Source organism: Chiloscyllium punctatum, chromosome 32 (genome assembly GCF_047496795.1).
Source record: "Chiloscyllium punctatum isolate Juve2018m chromosome 32, sChiPun1.3, whole genome shotgun sequence".
NCBI classification, from domain to species: domain Eukaryota; kingdom Metazoa; phylum Chordata; class Chondrichthyes; order Orectolobiformes; family Hemiscylliidae; genus Chiloscyllium; species Chiloscyllium punctatum.
In genome coordinates this window covers 1019125-1032333 of record NC_092770.1, presented here as the reverse complement: position 1 = coordinate 1032333, position 13209 = coordinate 1019125, and the positions used below count along the sequence as shown (strand labels likewise).

The window sequence follows — 13209 nt, the reverse complement described above, 5'->3', positions numbered from 1 at the left end:
CACTTTGCAGTGGCCTTTAGCACTATTCTTCACTCACTACACTTTGTAGCATGTCTTTCATGACTTCTGCCTCACTTTAGACATTGCTTTCAATTCAATACTCGCCCTTTTGGCATCTGCTCGGAGTGTGCATCCATTCTTTTCAGGAGGCATTTATAGCAACAGTGCTCTTATTGAGCATGTAGAGTTTTTTCGAGGGTTACGCAAAGTGCCCTGATGGCTACATTAGCTTGAAACCTGCCAATTAATTTGGAGTTGAACTGAAAGCTGAGAAGGTGCTGGTCTGTTTGAGCTTCCAACCTCATTGAACCAATTAAGCCTATGACAGCTTTTGTAAATAAAAGCATTCCTTGTTGGGGGCTCTAATGCTTCTTTGAAGATTCACATTCAGGTTTTAAGTACTTAGTACATTTTAAATATGTCATGCCTCCTAATTTCTGTGGAACCCTTGACTAAAGGTGATGCTAAAAATGAAAGGGGGGATGAGAGGGACATTATGACTCTTGCCTCCAAAACGTTATTTTATATGATGCAACAATACATATGTCATTCCTCATACATAAGTAAATGGCAGAGGATATTGTGGTATTGAAGAATTCAAGAGACTTTTATTATATTCAAGAGCTATTGTATACAAACATTACATTCACAGGCACATTCACTGCTAGGCTAAAGTTTTAAATTTCACAGAGCAGCATGCTCCAAGCGCAATACCATGCTTGGATTCCATCTAAGATAGAGCCTGAGACCTTGATATCATAGGTCACATGCTTTAATACAGTAATTATGCCATGAGCCTGTCTTTTAAAAATATACTGACATATGACTATGAGACATAACACAAAGGGAGTACATTAAGGGGTGGCTTGCCTGTCAAAGATTCATGATCAGAGGTTCAAAGATTTCACAGAGTATTTATGGATTTCTGGAGAATAGTAACTCAAAAATGCAAGACCCTTGTTCATAGATGGGTCATGCAGATTAGTCAGTTTCTTTTCCAGTTAGTGCAGCAGTTTCTTTTGAGGGTCAGTAGTAAGCAAACAACATCACTTCATCTTTGTTAGTTCTCTCCAACATTGTAATAAGAATTACTTTGTTTCCTCTAGTCCTCTGCAAAATCTGTGAACCACTCCACGCAGAAAGGTATCATTCCAGTTCCAAACTGTTTAGGAATTTGTATATTCTTGCACTGGCTCTGATCCATGGACCTGATGTCAGAATCATGATCGATCTCATGTTCAAATTTTCAACAATAAATACCAATGTTTTTGTTCACATTGCAATTTCCAAGTCTATCCAATACAACCCTTCTTTAATCATTTTGGAAGGAAATGATTTTATTAGTGTTACTTAATAACCATTTTACCTCTTTTCTTCAACCTCTTGGGTAGATAGACCCAACTTCCTGGGACTGACACATTAGCCATCATCTAATCCTTTCTCAGTGCTTAAGCTGAGCATTTGTTGGCCACAGCCCGTGCTGCAATGATGAGGTCAAGTATATGATGACAGTTGATGTTGCTGCTGAGGGGTTTTAGAGGTTTTAACATTCTCTAACACTCTGACAATAACGATGAACACTTTTCCCCAAAAGACATGCTTTGCAATCATGTTAATGAGGATCAGTGTGTTGTTTCTCATTGAGAGAGCTTACCATGGCCAATCAGTAAGCAATTCCAATTTTTAATTATGCTTCTTTTTCCAAATGAACTTTGGTTCCCACATGCACTTCAGCTCACAGGCAGCAAGGCATTCATGTTGCTATGCTTCAGGCTTTGGTGAATTAACAGAGTTTATTCTCTCTTTCCTGTCTAATCTAGCAATGCTGCACTTCATTTGGTTGAATTAGCCTTTGCTTGGGAGCAAGATCTCACTTACCAAAGAGGTGGAAATACAGAAAAAAATTGCATTTCTAAAACATCTTTCATAAACAAGATATTTAAGAGACAATGAGATTGCTCCTAACATAAGAAGTGAAACAGTCAATCTAAGCAGAGCAAGGGCCCACATACACAGATGCACAACACAGATAATTGTGGGGTCATTTACATTGACCAGAGAGAGCAGACAGGACCTCAATTTCACTTCTCCAAGAAACTGCAACTCCAACCGACAGCAGTCTCTCAGTGTTGACATAATGTTGCCTTGGATTGGGTTTAGAACACTCAATCTTCTGCCACGACTAAGCCACAGCCAACGTCGATAATGAAGGCTATCAGTGCACTGTTTTTTCTGCATGGTCCTCAACAGCTCCAACTTATTATTCTCCGCAAGGAAAATGATTCAGTCATGGTCTGACTTAGTAAAGACTGCTTTTGATAATTTTAGTTTATTTCCTGCCCCTTTGACAGCTTTGTTACCATTTGAAATAATGGCATTTTCTTAAGATACTACAGTTTTTTGATCCCTCTTGAAGCCTCTTGTTGGCTAAACTTGGTCTCCGATTATTTATGACTAACTTGAGGTATGGAAAGATAATAAAAAAAACAAGTGGATCCTCTAAAGTTGATGCAGGTAGTTCACGTTTTGACTAAGAGGTAACTAGATGACGTGTGACCAGTGCCACACCAGTATACGTGCCTGGAACAAGCTCCTTCTCCAATTTTGTTGCAGAAAACCCTAAAAAAATTAAACTACTTACAATCAATTCCTGAATTCACTAGGTTTCTAAAAGGTCACTTTGATGTATCTCCTTGTTTGTTTGTTTGCTGCACAATTCACTCAATGAGTCTCCTGACCAGAGATTTAAACAGCTGTCTTAATGCTGGCACATTTTCAGGATCCCCCTTTTGTATGGATCAAATCCTTACCATTCATAAGCTGGACATCTTTGGTCACCAGGTGTTTGCAGCTTGATGTGTGAACTTCTCAACAAAGATAGAGATTTAACTTTTGTTATCATGATTGAGTTGCTGAAGTCTCTGGATTCTCTACATTGCATTACTGTGTTTGCAATATCCTCTACCTTGCACTTCTATTACTTGTTTGTACTTCAGTTACTTCATTGTGGAGTCATCGAGCATGGCAACAGACCTTTCAGTGCAACTCAACCATGCTGACCAGTTTCCCAAACTAAATGAGTCCCATTTACCTGCATTTAGCCCATCTCCCTCTAAACCTTTCCTACTCATGTATTTATCCAAATATCTTTTAAACATTATAATTGTACCTGCATCTCAGACTTCCTCTGGCAGTTCATTCACATATGAACCACCCTCTGTACGAAAGACTTCACTCAAGTTCCTCTTAAATCTTTCTCCCCTCACCTTAAACCCATACTCTCAATTTTTTGACACCCTATGTTGGGAAAACACTTTTACTATTTACCCTATCCTTGCCCCTCATGATTTTATAAACCACTTCAAGGTCACCCCTCAACCTCCTACACTCCAGGGAATAATATCCAGTTTCTCCTTATAACTGAAACCCTCCAGTCCCAGTAACATTCTTGTAACTCTTTTCTGAACTCTCCCCAATTTAATAATATTCTTCCTGGAGCACAGCAATCAGATTTGTACACAATACCCTAAAATTGGCCTCACCAACATCCTGTACAACCTCAACAGGATGGCCTGAAGCAGTCATAATGAACATTCAATTGATTGTCATCTGGTAATAGTTCTGCCAAGACCATCCATCAAAACTATGGTGTAATGTTAATCCTGGGATTGCAACCCTCCAGTCAAGATTAGAGTGGTGCTCTAGAAGCACAGCAGGTCAAGCAGCATCCGAGGAGCAGGAAAATTGACGTTTCGGGCAAAAGCCCTTCATCAGGAACCCTTCACCCTGGGCTCAGAGACCTCTCCATTTCAAACTATGGATGCAGGTGTCATCAGCTATTTAAGGCTCATCTGCCATGTATTGTTTCCAGCAAATTCCTGTTTACCATTTGGGCTTCACTCACAGCATTTCAGTGCATCATATCAACCAGATTGACTTGAGGAGCGAATTGCAACTTTACAGAACTAACAAGATTGATTGAAGGATGGAAATAAAGAGCATTAGAATCAACCAGATAACGTGTGCAGTTGTCAGCACTAATTAGGTTACTCGAAGGCTAGAGCTGAACCAAGCAATGATGTTACCTTTTCCTACTGCTGGTTTAGGCAATTTACAAAAATTAATTTTTGGCTTTCAACAATCACATTTTTAGACATGTTCATCTAGAGCTTAAATGAAGTAATAAATTTGGTCTTTGATTACACCAACAATAACAGATTGGCAGTCCATGATATATTTTCCTGGAACGCCTTTTTCATTAACTCATAGATTTGTAGGTAGCCACTATGTGAGACATGCTAAGACAGCAAGTGAGCAACTCTCAGAAGCAGGCTAGTCCAAACTGTAAGCTTGTTGCTTGCCCGTGCAAACAAAGTTATCACTCAATATCTTTACAATGCTAGTTGCTGGTGTGCCATACATTGCAAGTCTGTGCTTCCTGAGCATCCTGCAAATGTATCATAGATGTACCACGATGTTCACCAATGGTTTTAAATGCTGGATCTCAATGTTTGTGAACAAGAGGTGTATGTGGGTGGATCCTATGGACCATCCCATGAGATGCTGATTAGTCTTGAGCCATATGGAGGCTGTTCACAGCCAGCAGTGAGCTGAAATACTCATTCTGACTTTCACATTGAGATTTCTAAATGTTTATTTGCTCAGTGCATTTGGTAAGATAGGAAGTTGAATATTAATGTTAATATTAATATTGCAGAGATGAGCCATTAAAAAGGCCTTTTAACAAGAACTAATTGTGAGTAGTTTTTGGCCCAGTGTGGAAGGAAGGACGTGCTGGCCTCAGAGGGTTCCAGGGGAGGTTTGCAAGAATGATCTTGCGGATGAAGGGCTTATCATAATGGGAGTGGTTGAGGACTGTGGGTCTGTAGTCAGTGGGGATCAAAAAGCTGATTGGGGGGTGTGTCTCATTAAAATTCACAGAATATTTACAGGCTTGCATCGAGTGGATGTAGGAGAGAGTAGGACACACCCTCAGTGTAAATAGATATGTCTTTAGAATTAAGATGAGAAACTCTTTCTTCAGTCAGAGGGTGGTAACTCTGTGGAGGCCTAGTTATTAAGTGTCTTTAAGACAGAGATAGATAGTTTCTTGATTAGTAAGGGGATCAAGGGTTATGGAGAGAAGGAAGAAGAATGAGGTTGACAGACAGATCAGCCATGATTGAATGGCAGAGCAAACTCAATGGGCTGAATGGCTTAATTCTGTTTTTACATCTTACAGTCTTAGAAATCCTTTCATTGGTAGCTCGACATTGTCTCTTGAAAAATTCATGCCGCATCTTGGCAAAAGCATAGAAAAGGGAACAAGGTGCTCCCAACATCAAGAACAGCTTTAATGGATCTCTTGTCTGATTCTGCCACAATAGCCCATGCCATTTTGACTCTTATAAGATTCTGCCCCAGATCCTTGTGCAAGCCACTTGTTTAAATGATAATAACAGAAGTATTTTTATTTCTAGCACAAATTAAATAAATACCTAACAGAGGCAGAAATTTCAATTGTTGGATCTAGCAGCTGGATGGTATTGTATCTGACTGACATTTGAACTTCTGGTGTGCCACTTCCTGTTGTTTTTGAGAAAGGATAGCATGTTGGCTCAGTGGTGAGCACTGCTACCTCACAGTGCCAGGGACCCAGATTTGATTCCAGTTTTGAATGACTGTCTGTTTGGAATTTGCATGTTCTCCCTGTATCTGCATAGGTTTCCGCTGGATGCTTTGGTTTCCTCCCACAGTCCAAAAATGAGCAGAGTAGATGGATTGGCCACATTAACTTTCTCGTGTCCAGGGATGTGCAGGCTAGGTGGATTATCTATGGTAATGAGAGGTTATAGTGAGACGATGCGGAGTTGGGGGGGGGGCGTTGTTGGGTCTCATTGAAATGCTCTTCAGAGGGTCGGTGCAGATTTGATGGGCCAAATGATCTCTATCTGCACTGTCGGGATTCTATGATTGTTCCTGTCTACTGTTTTAATGGAAGCAATGAGGCCAGAATTTACTGTTAGCTTCTTTTAGCAATACGTATTTCTATCCTTGGGTTTTAAATATAGAAAACATTTCAAATGTACTGCAAGTTGATCAATTTCTGAAGTAGAAAGGATTGGGTTAATGCTTGGTCTGATCCATCATTACATTTTAGTTTATCATTATTCTTTTTGAAGCTATATAATATTGTAAATTTATAACAGCATACTAGCATAGCTTCAAACTAAGAAATACCATCTCTGCCTTTGGCTGCCATTCGGGTACAAACACATTTTGAGTCAGCTTTCTTTTGCGAATAAGCAATGCCCTGCCAAGTGAGATTAGTAATGGATTGTACATAAATGAAAAGGTTTTAATTCACAAACTAACACGCTTGTGGGAAATTTTAGGAGTTAAATACCCTTGCTCAAAGACTTGCTAAATTGAAGTGCAAATTGGTAAATGTGCAGAAATCTGCTTGTTTTGAAATGCACTTTTACTAGTTTAGAAGTATTATAAAGTTAATAACTCCAAACCTTGGAAAACTGCAACTTTCCCAATCACCCCTCCCATTGAGAAACTTCTGTCAGAAATGCTAACTCATAATTTATATGATACTTCTTAAGATCCAAGCAAAAAGCCTAAGCTACATAAAGTTGAACTAAATTTCATAAAACTCGTGATTTTATATTTAATGTACCTGAAAAGTTTCCTAGTTAAATGCTGCCTACATAACACATCAATTACATCAGAAAAAGATAAATTCCTGCAGAGATCAATTCCCACCCCCTTCAAAAAATCTATTGCCTTCCATTTATCGACATAAAATTAGTCATTTCCAAGCCCAACAATGTTGCAGAAAGCACATCTATTGACGTGAAGTTTCTTTCCTGCAATATTTTACCTGTTGTCTTTTCTTATCATAAAAAATCTTAGTTTGGACTGTGTTTTAAGCAAATGATTTTAAAGCTGTTGATCATTGATTTTCTTGGTTGTCTGTTAAATGTTTTTCTGAACAAAAGTGGAAGACAGTCTGGGCAGACATGAGTTCCATCACTATTATATTAACATGCTGCAAAACAAAATGTGTTGCAATATGAGACAGCAAGAGTTAGTCCTCAAAAAAGTTAACTCCCTGAATTCTGCTGCTTTTGGTTTTCAACATAAAGCACTGTTTCTCTCATGCAGTTTTCAATGAACTCAGTAGACTCCACACTGGAATGTAATAGAATAAAGCAAAAGTAAATCAAAATTAATCTGTAAGAAGCCCTGTAGCTCAAGATATATCATGAACAACACACTTCCAACCATTTTGAACCTCAGACTCCTAAATATTTCAACTGATCTTAAAGTGAACTTTGTTGATAGCTTAATGTGAATAGCAAGCACAGTCATTCATGAATCAGATCATCTTGCCCTGTCAACTGAAGGAAGCATGATCATCAGTGACATGGAGGAGAAAAATATTATAAAAAACATGACTCTGATCTGTGGGAGAAGGTTTGCTTTAAGTAAGATCAACTTTTAGCTATACATAACTTGTATATTTTAATTTCATATTGCCTCAGAATGTTATTTCTCAACTCCCACCACCACTAACGAAGCTTTTACCTCAAGCAGTTGTCCCAGACAGATGCAGTCTGATGCGATGTTTGTCTTCAGCAACACTAAGATATCAGAATTCCTGACAGTGTAATAAGAAATCAGTTGTCACATTCTGACAGTTTAAAAGTCTCGATGTTGAAAGAACACAACTGCTGCTGCTGAAACATTTCAAAACACACTCCTTTCACCTCCCCAAACAAATAGCAGACTGAACTTCAAATGCATTGCAAGACTATTAGGTAATCCTTTCTTTGTTTAGATTCAGTAGGGTTCAGTGACAAACATTCATCTCCCTTTCTATATTCAGCCTTGTTCTTCTACAGGCTGTAGCAAACTCTTACAAATATAAAAATGTAACTAGTATACCAACTCCATAAAATCCCCTAACATGACATTTACTTGTAGCAAATTGCAGATTTAATTTTTACAATGCTCAAAATAATTCTGAAATGTATTTCTGAAATATGTGAAAAACAAAACAAGAGCAGAAGAGGAAATTTCAAAACTCTTTTTATGGGATTTAGACAAGGATGAAAATCAATTTAACTAAAGTGGGAATGTTGAAACAAGATTGAGAAACTTCGATGTGCTGTATGTGATTTACAATTTTGCTAGCAAAGTTCTTCACTACATTGGGAAGGTAATAATGTAATAAAATTTAACCTCAGTCACACTGTGTTTTCTTAGGCTATAGTTTTCAACAGCAATCAAACTGGATGCTCTGGTCTCAAAGTTTCCTCAGAGTTTATGATGATCGTAAAGTGTTCACCTTTCCTGCAGGGATCTGACTCTGATTTACTAAAAATGTTAAAATTGTTAGCAGGCAGAAACATTGCCATTTGGATCTGTCCACTTTGTTTTTCAATGTCAGGGGGTCCAACTTACAGGCTTTGAGATTGGCTTTTGGTTATCTGTGGATCCGAGCACAGGACATTCAGTGGTGCAGTTTCGGATACTCGTCTGGCTGTAGAAAACTGCATTTGCTAGATGGGAATCTTTTGTGTGAACTATGTAACTAAAATACTCGGTGAAGCTGAGCTCTGAAGAACATTCTCTCACTTCACTCATAAAGTATCTTGCAAGAACTTCACTATTCGTGTTTTTATCCTGGTGTTTGACATTGCTGCTAAATCTTGAGAAGCAAAGATGTAATATATCCAGTTGTTCTGAACGAAGCCAATAGTTATCCATACCTCATAGAGATGTGAAATGTGAACCACTGCCTAGCAGACTTCAATTTCTGTTGTGAGACAAATCATATGGTATCTTCCAAGCTTGTGGGTGAGCTTGCTGAATGCTGGGCATGCTTTTCCCTTGTGATGGCCATGTCATCATTCAATATATTATTGGAGAAGATACTTCCAAGAGAGCAAAACCTGTGAACATTCAGAGCTATGTTTTACATTACTATCGGGTCTTGGGGAAGGGGTGGATCTGTCTTTTTCACATTTATTATAAAGCTAGTGTACTCAGGTTTAGGTGAAGTGGTCAACACACAGGTGGATTTGCTCTGGTTTATGCACTAAGAGGGCAATTGATAGCAAATAAGAGTTCATTTAGTAATTATTCCATCAACTTTTAGATTGAAGATGCTGCAGCCTATCTTGACTGAATGTGTACCCCTGTGTTGAGTTCTTAGACTGATTACAAGAAGATGCCTTAAAAGTATATTGCAATCAGAACTGGAGTCATTATGCACCCTTTCAGGGTGCCATTGATGACAGGAATGGCATTTGATAAGGCAATATCCCTGCCTCACATTGGGCCATCATACCATTGTGAAATGAGCAGTTAGACCTGAACGTTCAAGGTAGCCATGCTTGTAAAGCACTTTTCAAAGCTTTCACAGTTTATTATGTCAAAGGCCTCAGTCAGGTCAATAAATTTGTTTGTTGGACTTTTCTTCAATTTGATACACCACAAAAGTTCATGTTGACAGATCTTCATCTAGCACGAAAGTTAGTCTTTGATTGTGGCTATGTTAGATCTGTAAGATGATCCTGTTGAGAGTAACCCTTACAAGAATTGTTTCTGCTCTGTAGAAAAGTAAAATACCACAATGATTCTAGCAGATGTACTTGCTTCCTTTCTGATTGTACAAATGAGTTATTAACTTTTTTTAAATTTTGGGACTCGATGCCCTACATCCATATGAAGAAGAAACGCCTATTATGTTTCCTAACTCTTCTGCATTTGAATATTCCAGGGAAGTGCCCAGAAGTTTACCCACAGTCAGTTGCTCTGTCATCTTGCCTTCATGATTTCTACTTGAACTGCATCATGGGAAAGATTATTGTGATGTTGTGGAAGTGATTCGATGGCATTGTAGAAGACTGTGGATTCTGCTTTTGTGAAAAAAGAACTTCGCTGTTCAGACATGTTACAAAACCCCTTCGTAAAGATCAGACTTGAATCTGGGCCTTCTAGCAGTGACACTCCCACTGACTCGAACATACCATGTAGTCTTAGTTCAGGAAACTGTCAAAGTGCTCTGTCCAATGAGCGTGAGTCTCATAAACTAAAAAAAAACTGCTGGAGAAACTTAGCAGGTTTGGCAGCATCTGTGGAGTGAAAAAAAACCATTTTGAATTCAGTGACCCTTCTAGTTCACTGGACTTGAAATGTTAACTCTGTTTTCTCTCCACAGATGCTGCTAGCCGTGTTGGGTTTCTTGAGCAATTTCTGCTTTAGTTTGTTTCAGATCTCCAGCATTTACAGTTCTCTGTTTTATTTTTGATCGAATCTCACGGCTGTTAGTTTGGGGGAGCTTCCTGCCAACTGCAGATTGGATGGGTGAACAACTGTTGGTTTTGGCATCTCAGACACAGTCCTTCAATAAAGAACCATCAGGAGATGTTGGCCAACAGCTTCCTGAAACTCTGCAGCTTTGTCCTCCTACCATTAGTTCTTCAATTCTTTCAATTCCCAGTGAGTTTTGCTTTCTTGTAAGATCTGTAAGCATTGTGCACATCATATAATAGCTTGGATACATCTTGTTTATTCTTATCCAAATTGTTACTTCTATTTGGCAAATCCTAGGGCCTCAGATGCTGTGCTGGAATTGAAAAGCTTCAACTTCTTCCAAGAGTCTTGAACGTCTAAGTTATCTTCTGAGACACTTGCAGTTCCTATGACTAGTTTCTGTTCCAATTCCTGTCTCTCCATTGACTCTCAAAGGATGGTTACATTACATTTCATTCATGATTGGATTCTAGATTCCAGTACTTTGGGTGTGTCCTGATCAGTCATGATTTGACCAGCATTGGACACCTCCATGGCAGTCAGAGAGGTGTACTGTAGTGGTAATGTCACTAATCTAATAATTCAGAGTCCCAGAATAATATTCTGGTAACATGGTTTTGAATCCAACCATAGCAGAGGACATAATTTGAATTCAATAAAAAATAAGGATTAAAGAAAGTTCATTCAATACATAAAACAATAGAACACAGGTACACCTCAGTCTACCATGCATGTGCCAAACATGATACCATTCTAATCTAATTCCTCCAAATTATGCTTTGTATATTTCCTTTAAACTTTCCTCCTATCACCTTAAACCTATGCCCCCTAGTACTTGACATTCCACCCAAGAAAAAAAGACATTGAATATCCATCCTATCCATGTCTCTCAATTTTATATGCTCCTATCAAGTTGCCCTCCAGCCTCCGATGCTCGCCCTCTCCTAATAGCTAACACACTCCAATCCAAGCAACATCCCGGTAAATCTCTTTTGTACCCTTTCCAAATCCTCCACATCCTTCCAATCTGGTGTGGCAACCAGAACTGCACACGATACACCAAATGTGTCCAAACTGAAGTGTTATACAGCTGCAACATGACTTGCCAACATTTATAATCCATGCCTTGACCAATGAAGGCAGGCATGTGTACTCCTTCTGCACTACCTTATCCAAGTGTTGCCATTTTCAGGGAACAATGGACTTGCACCCCAAAATCCATCTGTCTATCAAAGCTGCTGAGTCCTGTCATTTTCTATATAGTTTCCTCCTGCATTTGACCTCCCAAAATGTATCACCTCATCTTTATCTGCATTAAATTCCAGCTGCCATTTTTCTGCTAACTTTTCAACTGATCTATTTCCTGCTGTGTCTTTTGCAATCTTCCTCATTATCCACAACTCCACCAATTTTTGTGTCGTCTCCAAACTTACTGTTCAACCGACATTTTCATCCAAATAATCTATATATATTGCAAACAACAGAGGTTCCAGCACTGATCTCTGTGGAAGACAACTGGACACAGACCTCCAGTCAGAAAAACACTCCTGTACAACTACCCTCTGTCCTCTACCACTAAGCCAATTTTGTATTCAATTTCCCAACTCATTTTGGGAGTCCATGTGACATAATGGTCCCCATGTAACTATTGTTGATTGTTCCAAATACCTTTCTGGTTCAATAGTGTAATTTTTGGGAAGGAAACCTACCATCCTTCCTGAACCCAGATGACATGTGACTCCAGACTCTCAGGAATGGGGTTGTTTCCTAATTCCTAGCCTGAAAAGACCTAGCAAGTAATTTAAAATGCAATAAGGAATAGGCAATAAATGCTGACCCAGCCAGTGACAAATGCATCTTATGTTTAAGAGTTTCAATTTTTCTATCTGGGGTAAACTCACATTGTTTCCAGTTTATCAATGTGTTAGAAGTCTGTGTTTGTGATGGTGAAGTCAAACTCTGTGTGCTTAAATATGTCCATTCTCTAAGATCCTGAGGCCAGAAGCTCCACATCTGTCCTGATCTGTGCAGAATGACTATAATCTTGAGCCTGATGTGTGCATGATTATGAATAAAGGACGGCCATAGGATCCTCGACCTATCCTTGTCACTACAGGGGCTGGGTGTTATCTGAAATGTTGATTGACTTGATTTGCTGGGCAAGTTGCGCATTGAATAAGTATATTTAAGTGGATGATGTTTATGCAAATCTGCTTCCACTCAACATCTAAGGCAGCCAATTCACACTGGTGCAATACGTCCCACACAATGAAAAATTATAGCAAGTTTTGAGAAGATTTGTTATGCAAATAACTTATGAAAAGTTATGCAAGTATTAATTTTAGAATTGTCCTTCATGACCTTACTAACCAGTCTGTTGGCACTTCTACAATATCAAATAATGAAGACTTTAATCTTTATTCTATAGTTGGGTTTAAAATCAAGTTTTTCTTCTCTAGGTAGACTGCTAACCTACTTGGAGCTATCTGGTTTTGAGGTCCATAAACATCACGTTTTCTCCCCCTTCAAAACAGAGATTACATGAGAAAGCAGGCAGCATGAGGTTGGAGGTCAAAGGATTTGGAAGGACAAGATAGTGAAGAGAGTTGAAATATACTTCATCCATAAAATGTCCATATATTTAGCATCTCAAATAGCTCCTCCCCTGCACCCACATCGTTATTAATCAGGAGTGGCCTGAAGCTAACAAGTTGTTTGGTGGAATCCTTTTCTCTGCCAAAAAAAGAAGAATTTCATTAAGGGATCTCCAACTGTTACAAATTAGATGGTGTTTAGTGGAAACCCATTTACGATTCACAAAAAGGCTTTGCACTGATTTTCCACTAAAATAAGTTGCTCAATCAGAAGAACTCCAAG

The 13209-nt window shown here is 38.8% G+C and overlaps 1 protein-coding gene across 10 annotated transcripts in view; it reads right to left on the bottom strand.

Annotated features, from left to right (window-relative positions):
* foxp2 (forkhead box P2) overlaps positions 1–13209 on the bottom strand; it is an 808606-nt gene that overhangs the window by 558894 nt on the left and 236503 nt on the right. The window contains exon 1 of one of the 10 annotated variants that reach the window (XM_072551473.1): positions 7597–7614. The exons of the other annotated variants lie outside the window; for them this stretch is intronic. The gene's annotated coding sequence lies outside the window, so the exon portion shown is untranslated. Of the gene's footprint in view, positions 1–7596; positions 7615–13209 lie in introns of those variants that run through there. 10 annotated transcript variants of the gene reach the window in all.